We start from the raw sequence: 21346 nt of genomic DNA, 5'->3' as shown, positions 1-21346 counted from the left end.
CTCTATGAGTCCAGTGCAGATCAACCTACCTGGGAATGTACCTCTGGCTCCGCCCGAACGATTTTCTGGTGACCCAAAGAGGTTTGCAGTATTTATCAATCAGTGTCGGTTGCATTTCTTATGCCGGCCAGCAGCATTTCCAACTGATCAGGCTAAAGTAGCTTTCGTGCTTTCGTACCTTAGTGGTAATGCAGCAGACTGGTCGATCCCTCTAGTAAATCAAGATGATCCGGTCCTCCATGATTTTCAAGCTTTTCAGCTCAGTATGGAAAAACTTTTCGCAAGACATTCACAGGGGCAGGCTTTGGACAATGAGCTTCTTTCGTTGCGACAAGGTAATCAAGACCTTTTGGCTTATATTGCATCTTTCAACAGACTGATAGTAGAAACTCAATGGCCTGAGGACAAAAGGATTACAGTGTTTTATAGAGGTCTATGTGGAGAGCTCAAAGATGTGTTAGCCCAAGTAGTGAATCCCCCACAAGATTGTTCGGACTATATAGATTTAGTTGTTCAAATAGATCACAGACTGCAGAACAGGAAGGCTGATCGTTCCAAGTTTGATGCTCGAGTATTTTTCCAAACCGCCAACTCCTTCCAAAGGAGTAGACTCTGGGGAACCCATGCAAATAGGGGGCCTGAAAGGTCCTCTAACACAAAAGGAGCGGGAAAGAAGAAAACAGTTGCAATTATGCCTCTATTGCGGAAACTCAGGGCACTTTCTTCGAGACTGTCCGGTGAAACCTGCCAAGAAGGCAGTAGGAGCTGCAGTTACCAAAGTTACAAACTCTGAGCAGGGAAACGACCTCGCCCGACAAGAATAGAGGTCCTCTTGCCGAGCGTGAAAACCAGTTCCGTGACCTCGCATTTCGTGATACCTATGGTCCTCATTAGCCCTGATAATCCGGATCGATTACATGCAATTGAAGCTTACGTCGACAGCGGTGCCATCGGCAATTATGTGGATCATGCAATGGTTTTGAGGATGAATCTAACTCTTTGTCCCAAGGCTGTAAAGGACGTCATTACTACGGTGGATGGAACAGAGATAGCCTCCGGACCAGTAACGCATACCACTCAAGAAGTGACGCTCGTAAGTCAAGATGGACACCATGAGAAGATCGTGTTCGATGTGATCAAGGCCCCTCAGTTTCAGGTTATTCTAGGAATTCCTTGGTTAGAGAAACACAATCCTCTGATCAATTGGCGAGCAAGAACGGTCCAGTTTCCAGAATGTGTCTCTACTTGTCATCCTCCACCTGGTGTTGCACTGGCAGCTACTTCTTCAGAGACGACTCCCCAGTTACCTCCCGAATACCAAGAATACCAAGATGTTTTCCGGAAGGATCAGGCTAACTCTCTACCTCCTCATAGGTCTTATGACTGCCAGATAGACCTGATACCTGGATCTACTCCTCCTTGTAGTAGAATTTATGCCCTCACCGAGCCTGAGAACCTTCACCTTCGTCAATACCTGGATCAATACCTGGCAAATGGGTTTATTCGTCCTTCCAAGTCCCCTGCTTCTTCAGCTTTGTTCTTCGTTCCAAAAAAGGAAGGAGACCTTAGAACTTGTATAGATTATCGCTCCCTGAACCAGATCACCGTCAAGAATAGATATCCGTTACCTTTGATCCCTGAACTCTTGGACCAGGTCAGAAAAGCATGCATATATACAAAGTTGGACCTTAGAGGAGCCTACCATTTGGTTCGAATAAAGGAGGGCGATGAATGGAAGACGGCCTTCCGCACCAAATATGGGCTATTTGAATATCAGGTCATGCCCTTTGGACTTTGCAATGCCCCGGCCGCCTTTCAATATTTTATGAACGATGTCCTCAGAGAGCTCATAGATGTGTGTGTTGTTGTTTACATTGACGACATCCTCGTTTATTCTTCATCGGAATCTGAACATCGGAAACACGTAAAAATGACCCTCGAAAGATTGCGTCAACACAAACTTTTCGCTAAATTGGAAAAATGTGTTTTCAACGTGACTGAAGTTGAATTCTTGGGATTCATATTATCACCTAGCGGAGTACGTATGGATTCAAAGAAGGTCGATGCAATTCTCAAATGGCCATCACCATCCTCCGTAAAAGGTGTGCAAAGCATGTTAGGCTTCGCTAACTTTTACCGTAGGTTTATCCCCGAATTTTCTCGAATAGTCCAGCCCATCACTGCCTTGTTAAAGAAAAACAAACGTTTTGAATGGTCTACCGAGGCGGAACAAGCTTTCCAGGATTTGAAGACTAAATTTATCTCTGCACCAATCTTAAAACACCCTCGCCCCGAACTCCCCTACATCGTGGAAACTGATGCTTCAAGCCTTGCCATGGGGGCAGTTCTATCACAAAAGGACCCGGTAACCAATCAGTTGCATCCTGTGGCATTTTGGTCCCGCAAATTCTCGCCTCCTGAAATCAATTACACGATTACTGACAAGGAACTTCTGGCTATCAAGTCTGCTTTTAAGGCTTGGCAGCATTATCTGCTGGGGGCCCGACACACCGTTACTGTGATTACGGATCACCGAAACCTGCAATATTTGAAAACTGCAAAAGCCCAATCCTCTAGACAACTTCGTTGGGCATTATTCTTTGCCGAATTTGACTTTATAATTACCTATCGACCCGGTACAAAAAACGGTAAAGCCGATGCCCTTTCTCGAATGGGAGTGGAAGAACACTTGATCAACCCTAAACCTGTACCTATCATTCCCGAACAAAGAATCCTGGGTGTAATCGCCACACAATCCATAGAGGAAGTTAAGGATAAAGCCAGGCAACTTGTAACTCCAGCAGACATACAGAATTGGCCTTTAAAGGGAAAGGACTTTGCAGTAAAGGACAACTTGTTGTATTTCCAAGAACGATTATACCTGCCCAGCACAGATTTACAGAAAAAAGTAATCTCTTGTTATCACGATTCTTTAATGGAAGGACATCCCGGTATGACCAAGACTTCAGAAAAGATCAAGCGCTACTTCTGGTGGCCGTCTTGGAAAAAAGATATCAGAGACTTTATAATGTCCTGTGGAGTATGCGCCCAAAACAAGAGTCAAAAGGAAAGACCAGCAGGCCTCTTACGCCCTATTGACATCCCACCTCGCCCTTGGCATACGCTTTCTATGGACTTCATCACCGATCTACCTCAATGCTCCGGATACAATACGATTCTAGTAATCGTGGACTTATTCTCCAAGATGGCGCATTTCATTCCGCTCAAAGGCTTGCCAACAGCAGCAACTCTGGCCCGTGAATTTCTGGAAAACATTGTCCGACTGCACGGTTTTCCTTCGGTTCTAATATCGGATCGTGGTAGTCAATTTATTTCTCATTTTTGGCGAAGTTGCTGTCGGTCGGCTCAAATTGATGTGAGACTATCGACCAGTCACCACCCTCAGACCGACGGACAAACCGAGAGGACCAATCAAACTCTGGAACAGTATTTACGCTGCATGCTGCAACAAACTGAAAAAACTTGGAAAGACATACTTTGGATAGCCGAATATGCCTACAATAACTCTGTCCATTCGGGAACTGGGAAAACCCCGTTTTTTCTTTTATACGGCAGTCACCCTCGAACCTCGGAGTTGGATCCCCTCCAAGATCTTGAAACACCAGCAGTAGAATAACTGCATGCTACAATCACCCAAGCCTTTAAGGAAGCTGTTTCTCACCTTCAAAGGGCTAAAGAACAATACAAGAAAGGAGCAGATCAACATCGGAAGGAAGCCCCTCAATATCAAGTAGGGGATCAAGTCTGGTTATCTACCAAATATCTACCTCTAAAAGGGCCACGTACATTCAACCCAAGATACCTTGGTCCCTATTCCATCACTACCATAGTAAACCCAGTAGCGGTCAAGTTGGACTTGCCCCCGCACATGAAGATTCATCCGGTCTTCCACGTCTCTCTATTAAAACCCGTGCAACCTCAAACCCGACTAACTAAATCTCCAAAACCTATCCTAGTTGATGGAGAACTCGAGTTTGAAGTCAAAAGCATTCTGGACTCCAAGATCTCCAAATCTAAACTATTTTACCTAATTGACTGGAAAGGCTACGGCCCCCAAGAGAGATCCTGGGAACCTGCTGAATATGTCCACGCTCCTCGCCTAATCAAAACATTTCATCGAACATTTCCTGACAAACCCAAACCCCCGGAGAAGCCCGGTTTGGGAGGGGCCTTGAGGGGGGGTACTGTCATGATCTCTGCTTCCAAGAGGTCAGGACTTGCCCAACTCCCTTGGAAGCAGACCCATAACCCAGGTTCCGAGCACCAGCCGGTCCCAATTGGGACCTTTTGGACTCTGTCCTGGCGCCGGTGGCGCCAGGCTCATAAATGTGCCCAGTCCCAGCGCTGGAACGCCGGGCTCATAATGCTTGGGTGGACTTACCTGCGGCAGACCATGCTGCTTACTTACCTGCCAGTTGAGCCTCTGATCCTCTTCTGTTCGGGACTACTTTTCCTGTTGGGTGGGGCAGGAGCCACTCCCTAGGTTCAGAACCCTGGAACTCTTCTGGAAAGCAGGGACTCTTTTCTTTCCTAGGCGTGGCTGTGGAAGGAGACACCTAAGCACTACAGGAGGCTATTTAAACCACACCCGATGGATGAATCTTGCTTTGTGTTATTCTGCATCCTCTGCAGCAGAACGCTCATCGTGTCTTCTGCATCTGATCCTGGGCCTAAGGAAAAAGGCTTACCATCCTGAATCCAGTCTTCAGCAACACCTATAAAGACAAGAAAGAACAGGTTAGCATTACGGTCTTCAGTGACAGCACTCCTTTTACCTGATCCATCGGCTGTCATCAACGCCTCGCACTGCATTCCGGCATCTGAAGACAAAAGCTTACCAATTCTGCGCACGCTCCGGAGGCCTTCGGCGCTGCATCCCGCATCTGAAAGATAAAACAAGGTGCGTTTAAAGACTTTGGGGAACTTAAATACTCACGAGCCATTACTCCTTTCACATCTAACCCAGTGGGTATTCCGGCACCCTGCAGCCACTCCAAACTTATACCTGCAAAGGAAAAAGACAGTTAGAGTGCGCCGTGAAGCAGGCAGCAAGCGCTTACTTACGTGCTTCAAGGCGCTTCTATTCATCACACGGGCTCCATCTTCGCCATCGCCGGAACCCTGCAAAACAAGATACAACATTACTAAAGACTTTTAAAGACATTTGAATTACTCGAAACTTACCGTGCGTGAAGAAAACGACGGACAGCAGTCCTCTGAAGTCAAGAGGCCTGCTTCCCTTATCCAGTGAGGAAACTGGTTTCAGCACCCTGCTCCGAAGCAGATGGAGAGCACGGCGTTCACTTACTTAAGGTGAGCGCGTTAACCTTTGGGGTCCTACAGGAGAAGAGAAAGGGAAGAAGAGAGAGACATTCAATAACCCAGTTCATTAATCCCATATTTTCTATCTGCAGACACCTTACCCTTCAAGTCAGACATACAGTGCACAGGGGTCCAGCCCAAAGAGCCAGCCGTGTGTTACACATCACCTTAGAAGATACGGTATACGCCCAGTCAAGACCGGCGCCTCTACTGGAATCAGGTGAGCGTTACAGAGGCCGCCATGCCCAGCCTGAGCGAGCGGGCCGTGGACCGTGCCGCCTGCTGCTGGAGAAGCACCTGCCTAGCAGGGGGGAGCACAGATCAGGCCACACGCTCCATGCTCTCAGCGATGTTCTCCATTGCTGCCCCCTGCTGTTCTGAATTGGCAGTCATGTCTTGCTCCCACTCAGTATACTGCGGTTGCGCGCGGCGACCGCGTTGCCGGGCTTGACCCCTGCGGGACCCAAGGACCGGGGGTCCTCGCTGTGTTGGCACCGCCCGCAGCTGCACGACTACATGCCCCCGTCGACGTGATGTCCCAGGCACATCAGTGACTGGTGTGGAGGGTGACCTTGCGTCCCGATCCACCACGGGCGGAGGAACCAAGACTGTCTGATCCCTCAGTGCAGGTGTCGCAGACAGAGGAGTGTCCACATCAGAATCACTCACCCCTGACACATGGACTTGATGCTCATCCAACTCAACATGGACGTCAGAGTCGTCATCAAGGCTGGACTAATAGGCAGCCAGAGACAAGATGGACTGTAGCACTTGGGGGGTTTTGTGGCCTACCACCCCACGACCCCCACTAGTGCCGGGTTGATGTAGTGGTAACAACCCTGTGTCTGGCATGACAACACCATCCTCTGCCTCCATTGCGTCATCACCTGAAAAATAGAGAGAAAAAAGGTCACTACACATGTCAGAAGCACACAACACACACACACACTGACAGCAAACGCATCAGGCCGACATGTGACACACAACATATAACCTGGCATGCATGCTGGGTCAACTTTGAATTGCTTCTGTGATCAGACCTTTTGAAAGGTGGCAGTTTCCATGGAAGTGGGTCTATGCAGTGCAGGAAATGTGTACGCCAATCACTACCTACATGTACAAAGACTCCATGGTGTGTGCCAGGAAATGTGAAGGCAGTGGAATGTCAAATTCAGATATCACGTGCATTGTGCATTCAATGTGTACCATATCTAGAAGCCAAGCACCCCTCCACCCCAGGACCAAAGCAGGGATGCCTAGCATGGTATCAAAAGGCTGACCATACACCTGTGTATTGACAGGCAGTGTTGACTGGCATCAACAGCTTAATGTGATTCAAGTGACAACACTGCAAATGATGCTGGGACAGTAAGCAGGACACATGATTAAAACTCTGGATTCCGCCCATGTGTGAAGAAGACACAACAACAGTTGGACCTAGTCATTGGCCATTGAACAGGCTGAGGCCTGTGAGCCACACAGATTGTCAGACCCTAAACATGTTTGCAACGCAGGACTGAGCCACAGTTGACATGGGAAGGCTGATGAGATGGCAGGCAATGTATGTAACCAAGGACTTGTATTACAGTGATCATCCAGTCAAGGACACATAGGGGCATGCGTGCAATGCACATGGAGCATGAATGGGCACTCATGTCCCTGCGGGACATCTGACCTATGCACAGTACAAGTGAGATACCCTGCATCAAGTACTAAGGCTGTACCACATGGCATATGTTTGGCAGATTCTACGCTGGAAGTTAGCATCTACACAGGACGCATGAACAAGAAAGTACACATTGGCAAGATTGAAGAACACCAGTGCAAAGGTGGAACTGGGGTGCAGAGTGGCAGAGGAGGGGCAAGGGAGCATGCCTACATGGAGTCCCCGCATGCAGGCAGAGGAGACATGCATGACGGAAGCATTGCATTACTGACATATCAGAACCATGTACATGTCACATGTAGCGGCAATCATGCACAACACATCCCACAAGTGAAACACACGCGTCCTCAACAAACACGCATCAACACTCACTGGACTGGGCATCAGTCCAGCATCTCTTCCACTCCTTCGACCAATTCAGGTGGTATGAACTCCGCAACGAGTGCCTCATGCGGAGTGAGCTCTTCCTCCTCTGGTGCAGGCCCACCGCCAGTCACCAGAGTCGAGTTGTAATTAGAGGCACGCTTAGCCTTAGTGCTGCGTTTGATGTCATTCCAACGCTTTTTGCACTCTTGCGCCGTGCGCACCTCATGGCCGAATGAACTGACATGTTCTGCAACATGCTTCCAGTGGGTGTCACGTTGGGCAGCCGTAGTCTGTCTGGCTGTGGCCCCGCATGTAGTCCACGAGGAAGTCCAGTTCCTGCTTACAGAAAGGCTTCTTCCTCGACGTGCAGGAGGTCGTGGCTGTGTGTGGGGTCCCAGCCTGTGCTGCAGGTGCAAGCTTCCTCCTCTTGGACTGTGGCGCAGACCCTGGCTGGCTAATGCTGCCCTGACCAGTATGGCCAGTGGGTTCGGTGGATTGAGCCAAGGGAGTGGCAGGTGGAGGGATGACCAAAGGCCTGACTTGTGTCAGTGGCAGCTGGGTGCCCACTAATGGACCCTGTGCAGCAACATCAGCTGTGGCAGGGTCATTGACCGCAACGGTCCTGGTTGGCAGACTCACAACCGGGGTGCTGTTGGGTGCATCTGCCCCTGCACTTGCCAACACCCGGCTGTTCGGGGCAGCAGATGACATGACTGCCCCAGGGACACATGTCTTGGTCTGAGCAGCCCGGCCTGCCCCTATGGTTTCCCTCCTGGCCTGTTGGAGATCTACCAAGGGCTCCTCAAGTGCCAACGCAGCTTGCGCTGGCAGACCCCGAGCCTGGGTGGCGGTGTCCACAGCTGCACCTGCAGCTACCACTACACTTGGGCCCGTGGCAGTCGATGGAACGGACTGCCGGGTCACACGGGCGCCAGTGCCAGATGCAGAAGCTGCATCCCCTGGAACCACAGGGGGTGGTGGCATGACTGCACCGACACATGGCACAACATTGTGCTCATTTGGCGCACCCCTGCCTCTTCCCCCTCTGTGGCCTCCCTGGACACCCTGGAGTCCCCCTACTCCCTGGTCACCACGGCCACGTCCCCGACCACGCCCGCCACGAGGAGGACACCCAGCTTAGCCGCCCCTCACCTTTGGTGGCCTCCCAACCATGACACAGATGTAGTAGTGCCGGCACATATGGAGTGGTGCCAATGGGAGGTGTACACCACAATTGACCTGGGCAATTGGGGTGAAGGGGGTGGGAAGCAAGATGTTAACAGCCCCCCTGCACCTGCAAGGCTGTATGTGACCCCGGTGATGTAGTGACGGGTCACGCAACGCTCAGGCTCCCCAAAACTGCCGTAAAACCGTGCACGTAACCCTGCAGCCTACGTGCGTGGATTCAACCTCCCGCAGTACGCAGTGGCACCCAGTAACACGAATAACGCGTATGACATCGAAAATGGGTGCATACACAGGGGCACCCGCAGTGGGAAAAAGAGCGTGTGGGACTCACTGTCTGACTAGCGCGATGCAGAAAAACACGCGTAGACAATACCCCCGCCAAAAGAAGAGATACGTCCTTGATAGCTGTGAAGTTGTGATGGCGTGCGAAACAACAGGAAGCAGCAATACACATCGGTCTCCACGAAAGGCACATACAGCGAACTGCTGGGCCCGCTAACCTTTAACCCGTGCTGAGGGAAACGCACGCGCGCGTCACGTCACTTACGCGCATGGGCCCTTTCCTCGTATTACACGCGGACGTGCAGTTTTTCAAGCGTGCTGAAATGCCCATGCACGCCTGTGCGCATCACGTCACAGGGGCGCTTGCACTTGAGGGGCCTTCTGTCCAATGAAATTGCGTATGCGTGCAGACGCGCTTATGCGCTAAGGGCCTTTCCTCGAATTACACGCTGACGTGCAGAATTTTCACGTGCCAAATCACTCCGTATCAAGCTGGCCGCGCATAAGCACACGGAAGACCACGCTCCTGCCCAGAAGGCCGAATTACTGCCCCCCAGAGCCCCGAGCAGGATCCCACCTGCCATCTGCTGCTGCCTGACTGCCTGCTGCCCATGTGCCCTGCCATTTGCTGCCTGCACATCAGCCAGGGGTGCTGTTGCTGTGACCACCCCTGCTGGAACCGAAGACTCCCGACTGGGATTCCATCGCTCCACAGCCCAGCCCCAGGACCCAGTTGCCCACCCACTCCTGCCTCTGGGGTTGTCATGTCGGGCACTGCAACCTCTGGCACCACTGACAACCCCCGGCCAGAGAGGCAGAGGGGCACCAGCTTCAGTGCCAGGGAAGTTGGTGTCCTGGTGGAGCAAGTCCTGGGGCAGTATGATGCCCTCTTGGGAAGTTCCCGCGCCGACAAGGAAGGACGGACTCGGATCTGGACTGACATTGTGACTGCCATCAACGCAGAGAGGGTGGCAGTCCGCGACTTACAACATGTCAAGAAGCGCTGGGAGGACTTCAGGTCCAGGACCTTGAACAAGGCCCGGCGCCTCTTGAAGGCAGCGGATGCTAAGGGGCGCCGGGGCCACTTGTCGGAAGATCAGATGAGGGTCCTGGAACGCATATCCCCAGCGCTCCACGTCCAGGTCCTTGAGAGGCAGACCCGTCTGGAGTCGAGCGGTAAGTGTACATGAATCATGATTGTGAGCTGTGCGTGCGGTGATGTTTCAGTAGTGTACAGGTTGCATATCTGTTTGTATGGGGTCGAGTATGGGTGGGGGTGTACAGGGCCGTGAGGGCTGTAATGTGTGAGACATGGAGAGTGCTTGTGTGTGTAGGCTTGCATGCCAAATGCAGTTGTGTGGGCACACATGTTTGGATGAATGTGTATGTAAGTAGACATGTTCGTGATGTCACGCATGTATGTTGTTTTCAGCTGCATGTATCAGCACTGTGTACATGTGCATTTGTGTGTATTTGACAAGGGTGCAACAGTAATGCAACATGGATGCATGTGACAGGGGGATGTGGAAGCCTGATTGGCAGATGTGACATGGATGCCCATCTGAACATTGTGACACTTGGCAGAGGTGTACACATGCATGCAAGTGTGGTGGTGTGTGTACATGTGTAGTGCACTTCCTGTGTTGCATGTGATGTCTGGCTCAGCTTTGCCTGCTCATGCTGTTGTATGTGTACGAATGGTGCTGGCAGTTGCCATATGGCTGTGGTATGGCTCATGTGTGCAAGTTGAAATGACATGTGTGTTGGGGATTGTGATGGCATGTCTGAGGTTTGCCAATGCCACTCATGTACAACTGTCATGTGTGTATGTGTCCATTGTACAGTGCCCTGATGCCTGTGTTTTATTGCTCCCTGTCTGCAGCGTCAACTGATGAAGAGGGCGGAGAAGGTGCTGTGGAGCACAGCGGCGGGGATCCCACCGCCAGCCGGAGACGCAAGGCCCGGCTCCCCTCCCATGTTGTCATCTCATCGGGGAGTGAGGAGTCCGGTGCCGCATCCCAGGCCGCAGCTGCCGGGGGAGGTCCAAGAGGCGGAGGTTGGAGTTGGACTCCTCGGCAGCAGAAGGGGCAGCTGGGACCCCACAGGGCCCAACGGGGGAAGATGGCACAGAGTCATCCAGGTTGGTGGGGGGTTTGGTGGAGGAGGAGGCCGTGCAAGCAACAGAGACGGGATCTGGAGGTGGGGATCCCACTGGTGCTAGTGGTGCAGTGCAGGACCAGGGACAGGAGGCAGCACAGGCCGCCGCGGAGGTGCCTGTGTGCAATCCTGTCCCTGATCCTGTCCCTGCATCATCTTGCACCAGCAGGAATGCCTACGTCCAGACCCGTTTTCAGGCAGGGGATGAGCTCACGACAACTGGCCTTCCTCTGCCTGCGGACGTGGCTATCCGGGTCTGGGTTGAGCCTGTCCTGACTGGTGTGGCGTTACGTCAACGGGCCATGCGAGGTGACCTGCAGTCTTTTCATGAGGAGACTGCACGTCACCGCGAATGGCTCGTTGACCACGTCAGCCTACTGGGACAGGTCACCCAGGCCGGATTCCTCCGTTTGATGGGGCTTGCTACGACCCCCTCCTCAACTGAACCCCCTACGCTCCAGTCGTCCTCCGTGCCATCTTCCCACCCATCAGTCACCTGGGTGCCCTGTGGAGCTGCCTCTGACGGTGCGGCCAGGTTGGTGGAGGAGGCATCCCTGCCACAGTTGGGAGTCGGACGTCCAGCAGGGGTGGCCACATCAACGACTGCACCCCAGCCGGCGGAGGATGTGCAGGCAGCAGGAGGCAGTGCACGGGCAGAGGCACAGAAGCAGCAGCAACGTGGTGCGAGCCATGAAGGCTCGGGGCCTTCAACATCGGAGGGGCAGGCATCGGCCGGAGGGCAGGAGTACCCAGGACAAAGAGTGTCTTCCGTGTGGCAGCGGTTGGGCCACGCCATAGATGCAGAGCAGCAGCAGGCGGTAGAGGCACAGCTCACAATGGTCAGGGCGGAGAACTCCTGCTCAATGTCCCGGAGGCGGGCCGAGTGCCTCGAGGCAATCCGCAGGGGGTTGGAGGTGGACACGTCGACGGCCCTGCAGACCCTCGGGGCCATGGAGGAGGACCGCCTCCGGGACATTGAGCAGGAGTTTGATGATGCCCTGGCCCGGGACATCCAAAAGTGAGCTGTCAGACTAGCCCACTGCCCTTGTACATAGTTTTGTAGTTAGTGTTAGGTTTCCTTTGTTTTTTGATTTATTTTGGACCTTTTGGACATTGGCCACATTTTTGTATATAGTTTATTTTATTAGTTAGTGTTGTTAGATAGGTTTCATTTCTTTCGTTGGGATAATGGACCCTGGCTTGTTCGTCTGTACATAGTTCACTGTTGGATTTTATTTTTCTTTTGCAATTTACCCATGGAGCAATGGCTTTCAATTATTATTTCCCATTGGATTTTCTTTTGTGGACAGTGACTTTGGACACCATTCCTTTGGATTATGATTTTTGGTTTTGCTTTTTTTCACGGACATGCTTCTTTTCATTTTTGTACATTCCCTTTTCTGTTTATTTATTTTTTATTCTATTTATGTTTCCTTTAATACATGTTTTTTGATCGAACTTCAATGTGTAGTATCATCTCATTGGTTTAATGCATAACATGATATGGGTTTTGAGATTCACTGACACCCATTGGGTGTATGTGAGGGACATGTGTTTGTTTCCAAACTTGCAATTGGTGTTCTGTCATGTAATTGCCATTTCTGAGTGGGTGGATGCAATACTCGGGTGGGTGTTTTGCATTTGGAGGCTGACCATAGGGAGCAGGGATCTAGATTTTGATGACATGTTGGCTGGGGTACATGAGTTGGGGCCTGCTGGCAGGTGCCCCACAGTGCTGGGGGATGGGGGTGCAGGGGAACATGAGTTGGACATGAGTGGGGGCCTGGTGGAGGCTGCCCCTGCACTGCTGGGGGGTGGGGATGATAGGGGACATGAGTGGGGGCCTGCTGGCAGGTGCCCCACAGTGCTGGGGGGTGGGGGTGCAGCGGAACATGAGTTGGACATGGGTAGGGGCCTGCTGGCAGGTGCCCCACAGTGCTGGGGGGTGGGGGTGCAGGGGAACATGAGTTGGACATGGGTGGGGGCCTGCTGGCAGGTGCCCCACAGTGCTGGGGGGTGGGGGTGCAGGGGAACATGAGTTGGACATGGGTGCGGGCCTGCTGGCAGGTGCCCCACAGTGCTGGGGGGTGGGGGTGGTGGGGAACATGAGTTGGACATGAGTGGGGGTCTGCTGGGAGGTGCCCCACAGTGCTGGGGGGTGGGGGTGCAGGGGAACATGAGTTGAACATGGGTGGGGGCCTGCTGGCAGGTGCCCCACAGTGCTGGGGGGTGGGGGTGCAGGGGAACATGAGTTGGACATGGGTGGGGGCCTGCTGGCAGGTGCCCCACAGTGCTTGGGGGTGGGGGTGCAGGGGAAGATGAGTTGGACATGGGTGGGGGCCTGTTGGCAGGTGCCCCACAGTGCTGGGGGGTGGGGGTGCAGGGGAACATGAGTTGGACATGGGTGGGGGCCTGCTGGCAGGTGCCCCACAGTGCTGGGGGGTGGGGGTGCAGGGGAACATGAGTTGGACAGGGGTGGGGGCCTGCTGGCAGGTGCCCCACAGTGCTGGGGGGTGGGGGTGCAGGGGAACATGAGTTGGACATGGGTGGGGGCCTGGTGGAGGCTGCCCCTGCACTGCTGGGGGGTGGGGGTGGTGGGAGACATGGGTGGGGGCCTGGTGGAGGCTGCCCCTGGTGGCTGCGGGCTGGGGGTGGTGGGAGACATGGGTGGGGGCCTGGTGGAGGCTGCCCCTGGTGGCTGGGGGGTGGGGGTGATGGGAGACATGGGTGGGGCCCTGGTGGAGGCTGCCCCTGCACTGCTGGGGGGTGGGGGTGATGGGAGACATGGGTGGTGGCCTGGTGGAGGCTGCCCCTGGTAGCTGGGGGGTGGGGGTGATGGGAGACATGGGTGGGGGCCTGGTGGAGGCTGCCCCTGCACTGCTGGGGAGTGGGGGTGGTGGGAGACATGGGTGGGGGCCTGGTGGAGGCTGCCCCTGGTGGCTGGGGGGTGGGGGTGATGGGAGACATGGGTGGCGGCCTGGTGGAGGCTGCCCCTGCACTGCTGGGGGGTGGGGGTGATGGGGGACATGAGTGGGGGCCTGGTGGAGGCTGCCCCTGCACTGCTGGGGGGTGGGGGTGATAGGGGACATGAGTGGGGGCCTGGTGGAGGCTGCCCCTGCACTGCGGGGGGGTGGGGGTGATGGGAGACATGGGTGGGGGCCTGGTGGAGGCTGCCCCTGGTGGCTGGGGGGTGGGGGTGATGGGAGACATGGGTGGGGGCCTGGTGGAGGCTGCCCCTGCACTGCTGGGGGGTGGGGATGATGGGGGACATAGTGGGGGCCTGGTGGAGGCTGCCACTGCACTGCTGGGGGGTGGGGGTGATAGGGGACATGAGTGGGGGCCTGGTGGAGGCTGCCCTCGCACTGCTGGGGGGTGGGGGTGGTGGGAGACATGGGTGGGGGCCTGGTGGAGGCTGCCCCTGGTGGCTGGGGGTGCAGGGGGACATGCGTTGGTGAGCAGTAGTGCAAGTTGACATGTGGGTTGGCTGGGGGGCATGGCCATGGTGGATGGGGTGCCTGCAGGACATGTGCAGGGTAGGCCCCTGTGGTGTGGGCCACCTGCAGGGGCCGTGGAGGGTGTAGAGGGAACACCTGGGAGGACCCACACGTGCAATTCACGTGTGGTGCTCCCCGCGCACCCACGTAATACACGTACCCTGATGGAATCGCGTGTGATACTTTCCGCGCACCCCTGAAATACACGTACCCTGCTGATATCGTGTGTGAAACTTCCTGCGCACCCCAAGATACACGTAGCCAGGACATTCACGTGTGGAACTTCCCGCGCACCCCTGGAATACACGTACCCTGCTGATATCGCGTGTGAAACTTCCCGCGCACCCCAATATACACGTAGCCAGGACATTCGCGTGTGTAACTTCCCGCGCACCCCGAAATACACGTAGCCAGGACATTCACGTGTGGAACTTCCTGCGCACCCCTGGAATACACGTACCCTGCTGATATCGCGTGTGAAACTTCCCGTGCACCCCGAAATACACGTAGCCAGGACATTCATGTGTGGAACTTCCAGCGCACCTCTGGAATACACGTACCCTGCTGATATCGCGTGTGGAACTTCCCGCACACCCCGAAATACACGTAGCCAGGACATTCGCGTGTGGAACTTCCCGCGCACCCCTGATATACACGTACCCTGCTGAATTCACATGTGAAAATTCCCGTGCACCCCTGATGTACACGTACCCTGATGGAATCACGTGTGGAACTTCCAGCGCACCCCAGTGATACACGTAGCCCGCTTGCCGTGCTGGTACAGGGTTAGCGCAGCCCTTTTCGCTGGATTGGGGATTTTGATGGCTTTTCCCTGCGCGAGAGGCGTTCTTGGGGGCGTAACTGGCGCTGCTGCAGGGTCGCTGCGCCACTGTGCGCCACGGCTGGTTTTGGTAGCTGGAATCCATAAATACGCTGTGCGCGGAAATGGGTTTTGGCGCACGCGGCTGGCGCAGGGATTCACACGCGCACATTGTGCGCCAGCCGCGTGCGCCACTTGTGCGCTAAATTCTATGAATTACCCCCTATGAGTCTGATTTGTATATTCTGACCGGTGGGGATCCTATCAAGCACCCACCAAAGAATGTCATCCGGGGTGCGGTGATTGGCCAAAAAATGTGGGACCAATGGGGAGGTAATGTTCTTGCATCGAATCCTGGAGCGGTGCTCTGAGATGCAAGTGCCAAATTTGCGCATAGTTTGTCCCACGTAACGAAGGCCGCAAGGGCATTCGATACAATAAATGACTTGATTACTCTTGCAGTTGGATAAGTTGTTTAAGGTCCACTGTTTGGTACCGATATTGAATGTTTGTGTTTTCTTGGTGAATCTACACACTGAACAAGATCCACAGGGATAGTGACCTGTGATTTTACGTAAATTCCAACGGCCAGTGCGTGGTGGAGCTCTGGTAAAAGAAGAGTGAACCAAGTATTCCCTAATGTTTTTCGCTCTCTTAAAGGCGAATCTGGGTATGGGTTCATCAACAAGTTGTAATCTGACTATTGGCTAGTACTTTTTGATAACTTTTTTGAAATTAAAGGTGTTGGGACCATTTGTACCCACACATGTGAGTCTTTCATTTTTGTGTGTATCCAATTCTGGCCTTGGTGTTAGAAGAGAATCTCTATTCATAAATCTGGCTCGTTTGGTAGCGGTATTAACCAATCTTGTGGGATAACCACGTGAGCGTAATCTTGTACCAAGTGTTTTGGCATTAGCATAGAAATCATCAAGATGGGTGCAATTCCTTCTGAGTCTCAGAAATTGGCCACAGGGAAGATTTTCTTTTATGTGTTGTGGATGATCGCTCTGGTAGTGCAGAAGGGTATTGCGATCAGTGGATTTCCTAAAAAGGTTGCAGGCAAGTTTATCGTCCAAGCATGAGATCTCAAGGTCCAAAAAGTGTATCAATGCTGTACTGTGCTCCATTGTAAATTGAATATTGTTATTGCAGGTATTTAGCCAAGTAAAAAATCTTTGGAGGGATGTGACATCTCCTGTCCAAATAAAGATAATATCATAAATGTACCAATGCCAATGGGAGATATTAGTCTCCCATTGGTTGATCTGGTTGTAGATATATTGGTCCTCAAATGAGGCCATGAATAGAATGGCTAGACTCGGAGCAAAGGATGCCCCCATTGCTGTACCTTTAACTTGAAGAAAAAACTGGTTGTTAAAAGTAAAGAAGTTCTTGTTGAGGGCAAAAGTCAACAGTTCAATGATGAACTCTGGCGGGACTTGGTATGATCCTGGTTGGGCAAATTCACGAATAAGATGTTCATATACACAGTCAATAGCTTTATCCTGCGGTATGGAGGTATATAATGCCTTGATATCCATAGTCACCAGGATTTGTTGGAAACAGTTGAATGGCAGATTTTCAAAAACCTGGATAGTATGCATAGTATCTCTAAGGTATGATCTGGTTTTGCTACTCAGGGGTTTAAGAAAGTGATCAATAAATTGACCCAGTGGTTTCAAAATTGAGCCGCAACCTGAGACTATGCGTTTCCCCGGTGGGTCTTGTAGATTTTTGTGAATTTTGGGGAGAGCATATAGGCATGGTGTACGATTGGATGTTGTGGTCAGGAAATTGGCTTCTTTATCAGTAATCCAATCTCTATCCCGAGCGTAGGTGACCATTTCAGAGATTTCGATTTCCATATCACTGGTGGGATCCTTCCTAAGTGTCTGATAACTGGCTCTGTCATTCAATAAAGTCATGATCATGCCAGTGTATTGATCAGTTTTCATAAGGACAATGCCGCCCCCCCCTTATCAGCCAGTTTGATTATCATGTCCCTGTTACTCGATAGATCTTTCAATGCTTGTCTCTCACCCTTGGTTAGGTTCTGCTGAAGTGTATGTTTGTTCTTCTTCAATTGTCTAATGTATCTCAACACACATTTCTCAGAAGTGAGTAGATCATCAGGTATTTGACTGTCTGTAGGTGTGAAGGATGATTGTGGATGCAAACCCGTATCAGGATCAATCTCTTGTTCGGTATGGTCCTGAAAGAAAACCTGGAGTCTTAAGTTGCGAAAAAACCGGCAAATCTCAGTTTCTGTCTTATACCAGTCTGTGTCATTGGTAGGAACGAAGGAGAGACCTTTGGCTAGAAGAGAAGTCTGACATGAAGTCAAATGAAAGTTGCCCAGATTGTAAAGGGTAACTGATTATCATCAGGGGTTTGATCCGCAACCTCTTTTGACTCACATTTGATATCTCATCCCTTTCACCCCAAGCCGTAGGTGCCTGCTACACATTCTACTTCATGAGTTACAAGACCCAATGGAGCCCGACTCTCTGGTGTTCCCCAGTTTCACACCACCCCTCTCTTTTTTCACTCAGAGCCCAACTCGGAACAGAGCAGAGAGGGAGCACGACTTCATTTTTAGGCTCCCCGTTTTTCTTCCTCAAATCCATTCATTTTTTTTTTTTTACTCTTTCACCTCCGCATGTCAATTTGACTTCATGACATTTACCGCCCTTAAGACAACACAAGTTATCCAATACGTACCGGACGAGAGTGGTTGCAACACATATCTATCCGCGGTCCCAGACGGTTTTTCTCCATGAGGGACATGATTTCCCACTCATCACACAGCGAACAGGCGGCACTCCAGGCAGACGATCGATCACCCGTCTGACGGGCGGCCAACTTCTTTCTAGGCACGGCTGCATCACAGGTCCGTCGCCTCCCCCTCACCTTCGGCATCATTGGTTGGCCACAGTGCACACCCACACATCAATCTCACATTTGGCGAGTCCGCATTGGTCTCCTCGCTCACTGCAGGCACCTCCCTATGCGCTTCTGTTGCACGCGCAACACGGTTGTCTTGACAACCCGTCCCCTTCGCTCTTTCTTTCCCTCTTGTTTTTGCTTCAGCCTGCATTCATACGACAGGCTCCCACGAGGGACACACGTAGCGGATACTCCACTTTCCCCCTCCTTCAGCCACGAGTGTGGAGCCGCTCTTCTTACTAAAACAGGTAAGTTTACCCAGTCCATTTCTCTTACATGGCTGATATCACAAACTAGTGGATAGATCCACCACTAGGTTTAGATACGGGCGTACTCTTTTGCCCCACCAGTATCCCCCAAACATTTCTTAAGAATATTCTTTCTAATCTTTTCTTCATTCCTTGTTGGCTTCCCTTGCAGCATTGCGCATCGGAACTCCCACGACGAAAATAACCAATTTTTTGTGGTCTCTATCCGCTACTACCACTGCGCGGACACAGAAGTCTTTTTCCACCCAGGAATTGGCTTTTCCTTCTTCCCTTCTCTTTACATCTCTTTGAGAAGACACACTTCAGGTAAACCATTTGTTTGGCGGCAAGCTTTCACAATTGGAAGCCATATTTTCTTATATGACATTTTTTACTAACTTTACGCACACACGGCTACGTCTCTCTTTTAGGTCCCAGACGTTTTGTCTGCCCTATTATGATCAGAACTGGACAACCATGAGTCTCCAGAGCTTTTATCTATTCCTCCGTTTCAGAAAGAAGCGTATACTCCACACACCATTACAACTACTAAGCCTTGTATGGCTTATATCTAGATTACCCACTTTAGGTAAGTGATTTACCACCATTTAAGCCTGTCCTGCCTTTCTCACATGGACCTTGGCTTTTGGACCGGTGGGTTTCTCATGGGGACTCATGCACTACTCTCCCAAAGGGGACCCAATGCCATCATCTTTCTTTTCTTCCATTGGGGGGAGGTCCATCAGTATTTGACCAGAGGACTCCCTTTCTGTATGGATTGTTTGTACTTGGCTATGAGACACATTGCAGACATGACTAGGGTTGGTGTCTCGCATAAAGACTACTTTATCTTTTGCATGCAGATTTCACTGTATATATTAACCTTCACTCCTGATGAACTTCACATTCTTATCTCTTCTCATTACTTATCCTTTTTCCTTTATTATTTTCTTTTCTTTCTCCCCTTTTACTAAATGCAGGGTCCTGCTTATTATCGCCCTGATGAAGGCGGAGTACTTTCCTTCAACACAAAGAGTGTTTTTCCACTGATTTTGTTCCGCCGAAACGCTTTCTTCAATCAGAGGGGACACGAGGTCCTTTACAAAACATTTTGGCCAATTAGGACCTTCTTTCTTATGTGGCACCGTCCACCGATGGGCCCGGGATACTTGTTTGAAGCTCCCTCAACCCATTTGTTTGTTTGTCCCCCCTGACGCGTTGGCAGGCCCAATCCCGATACACAATAATTTTGTTCTTGGGAATTTATTATAATTGCAAAAGAAAATTGCTTAATTGCTTTACTTTTTGAAATTACAGCAAGAACACTGTCAGCATTATTGAAATAGATTTTCAGTTTAACCTATTTCTTGCTTTTGGTTTAAATTAAGCATCCAAGTGACAAATAACTGTTTTTTTGTTAATATTGAGACTTTTTTCATGTTTTTCTTTCATGTATTATTTCTTATTTTGATTGTTTGAAGGATTCTTTATTCAATCTTCAAATGTGTAATTTATGTTATTGATTATATATGTTCTTATATGTTGGATTTTATCACATGCATTATCTTTTTGATATAAAGTTTTATTATCAATTTCAAAAAATTCTTATGTTTGTTTTCAAGGAGTGTCTTAATATACACAATTGCATGTAACATTCATAACCAGTATGGTTATATGGGTTAAGACCAGGTGAACGTTTCTAATTCATTTATACTTCACATAGGCCAACCCTGGACATACCAGTACTTCTGTTTTATTTTAAAACAGTGACAGGCGTCTAAGCATGCATTTTAACCATGCACATTAGTATTTTGCACCACTAACTGACCACTACCTATGGTGTATAGTGATCGCCTGTGAACACAGCCTTCATCAAGGCCAAGTCCACGGCCTAAATTGTTATTAAGGTAATCAAAGTTTTCAGGAGCAATCTTATAAATGATGTTACGTCTCATTCCATTATTGATGTAATCCGTTATATTCAATGTAATTAGTGTCGTTACTAGTGATGGCATCATCAATGTGATCTGTGATGTCATCATTGTGTTCATAGACTGCGCATAGGGGGTGCATGCAACTAAAGTTTTTTTCCTTGAATTTCAAAGGTTTTGGTACAATTTATTACTCACCTTAGTGTCCCTGCAAGTTAAGATTTTCCTTGAATTTGAAAGTTTTTTTTTTACAATGTATTTCTCACTTTAATGTTCTTGCAACTACTGTTTTCTCCTTGAATTTCAAGTTTTTTTCTAACAATGTATTACTCACTTTAACGTCCATACAACTAAAGTTTTTTCCTTGAATTTCAAAGGTTTGGTTATGCCATACATAATGGGCATTAATAATACAGACAATTGGGCTAATGAAAACAATATATAATGTGTAGAAAGTAAAATAAATAGAAATTGTACAACCACATTCCCCCAAATAAACTTGTTGTTCAAAAACTTTGTACTTAACTTTTTAAAGAATTTACATGTATATGCACTGTTGATGAATAGAAAGATATTAAAGTGTTACAGTACAAGACTACACTCAATATATCTTAAAATAAATCTTTATAAGACTATTGCCCATTATATATATATATTACACAGCCACGCTAGTGTCTGTGTAGTTATGGTTAAGTTGCTAATCCCATAGGAAGAGCACTTTTTGGGCGGTTTATAACTTCTCTCCCCCTGGACGAATCCTCACCAAACTTTGCAAAAAAAGTACATGCCCACTCTGAAATCAATGATATTTGTGATGAACTCTGTCATCAATGATATTTGTGATGTCATCTTTGATGTCCTGGGTGTTACATATATATATATATATATATATATATATATAT

This window comes from Ambystoma mexicanum, chromosome 12 (assembly GCF_040938575.1).
Source record: "Ambystoma mexicanum isolate Mex_15411 chromosome 12, UKY_AmexF1_1, whole genome shotgun sequence".
Lineage (NCBI taxonomy): Eukaryota > Metazoa > Chordata > Amphibia > Caudata > Ambystomatidae > Ambystoma > Ambystoma mexicanum.
The sequence above is the reverse complement of the archived record's forward strand: the minus strand, read 5'-3'. Positions refer to the sequence as shown.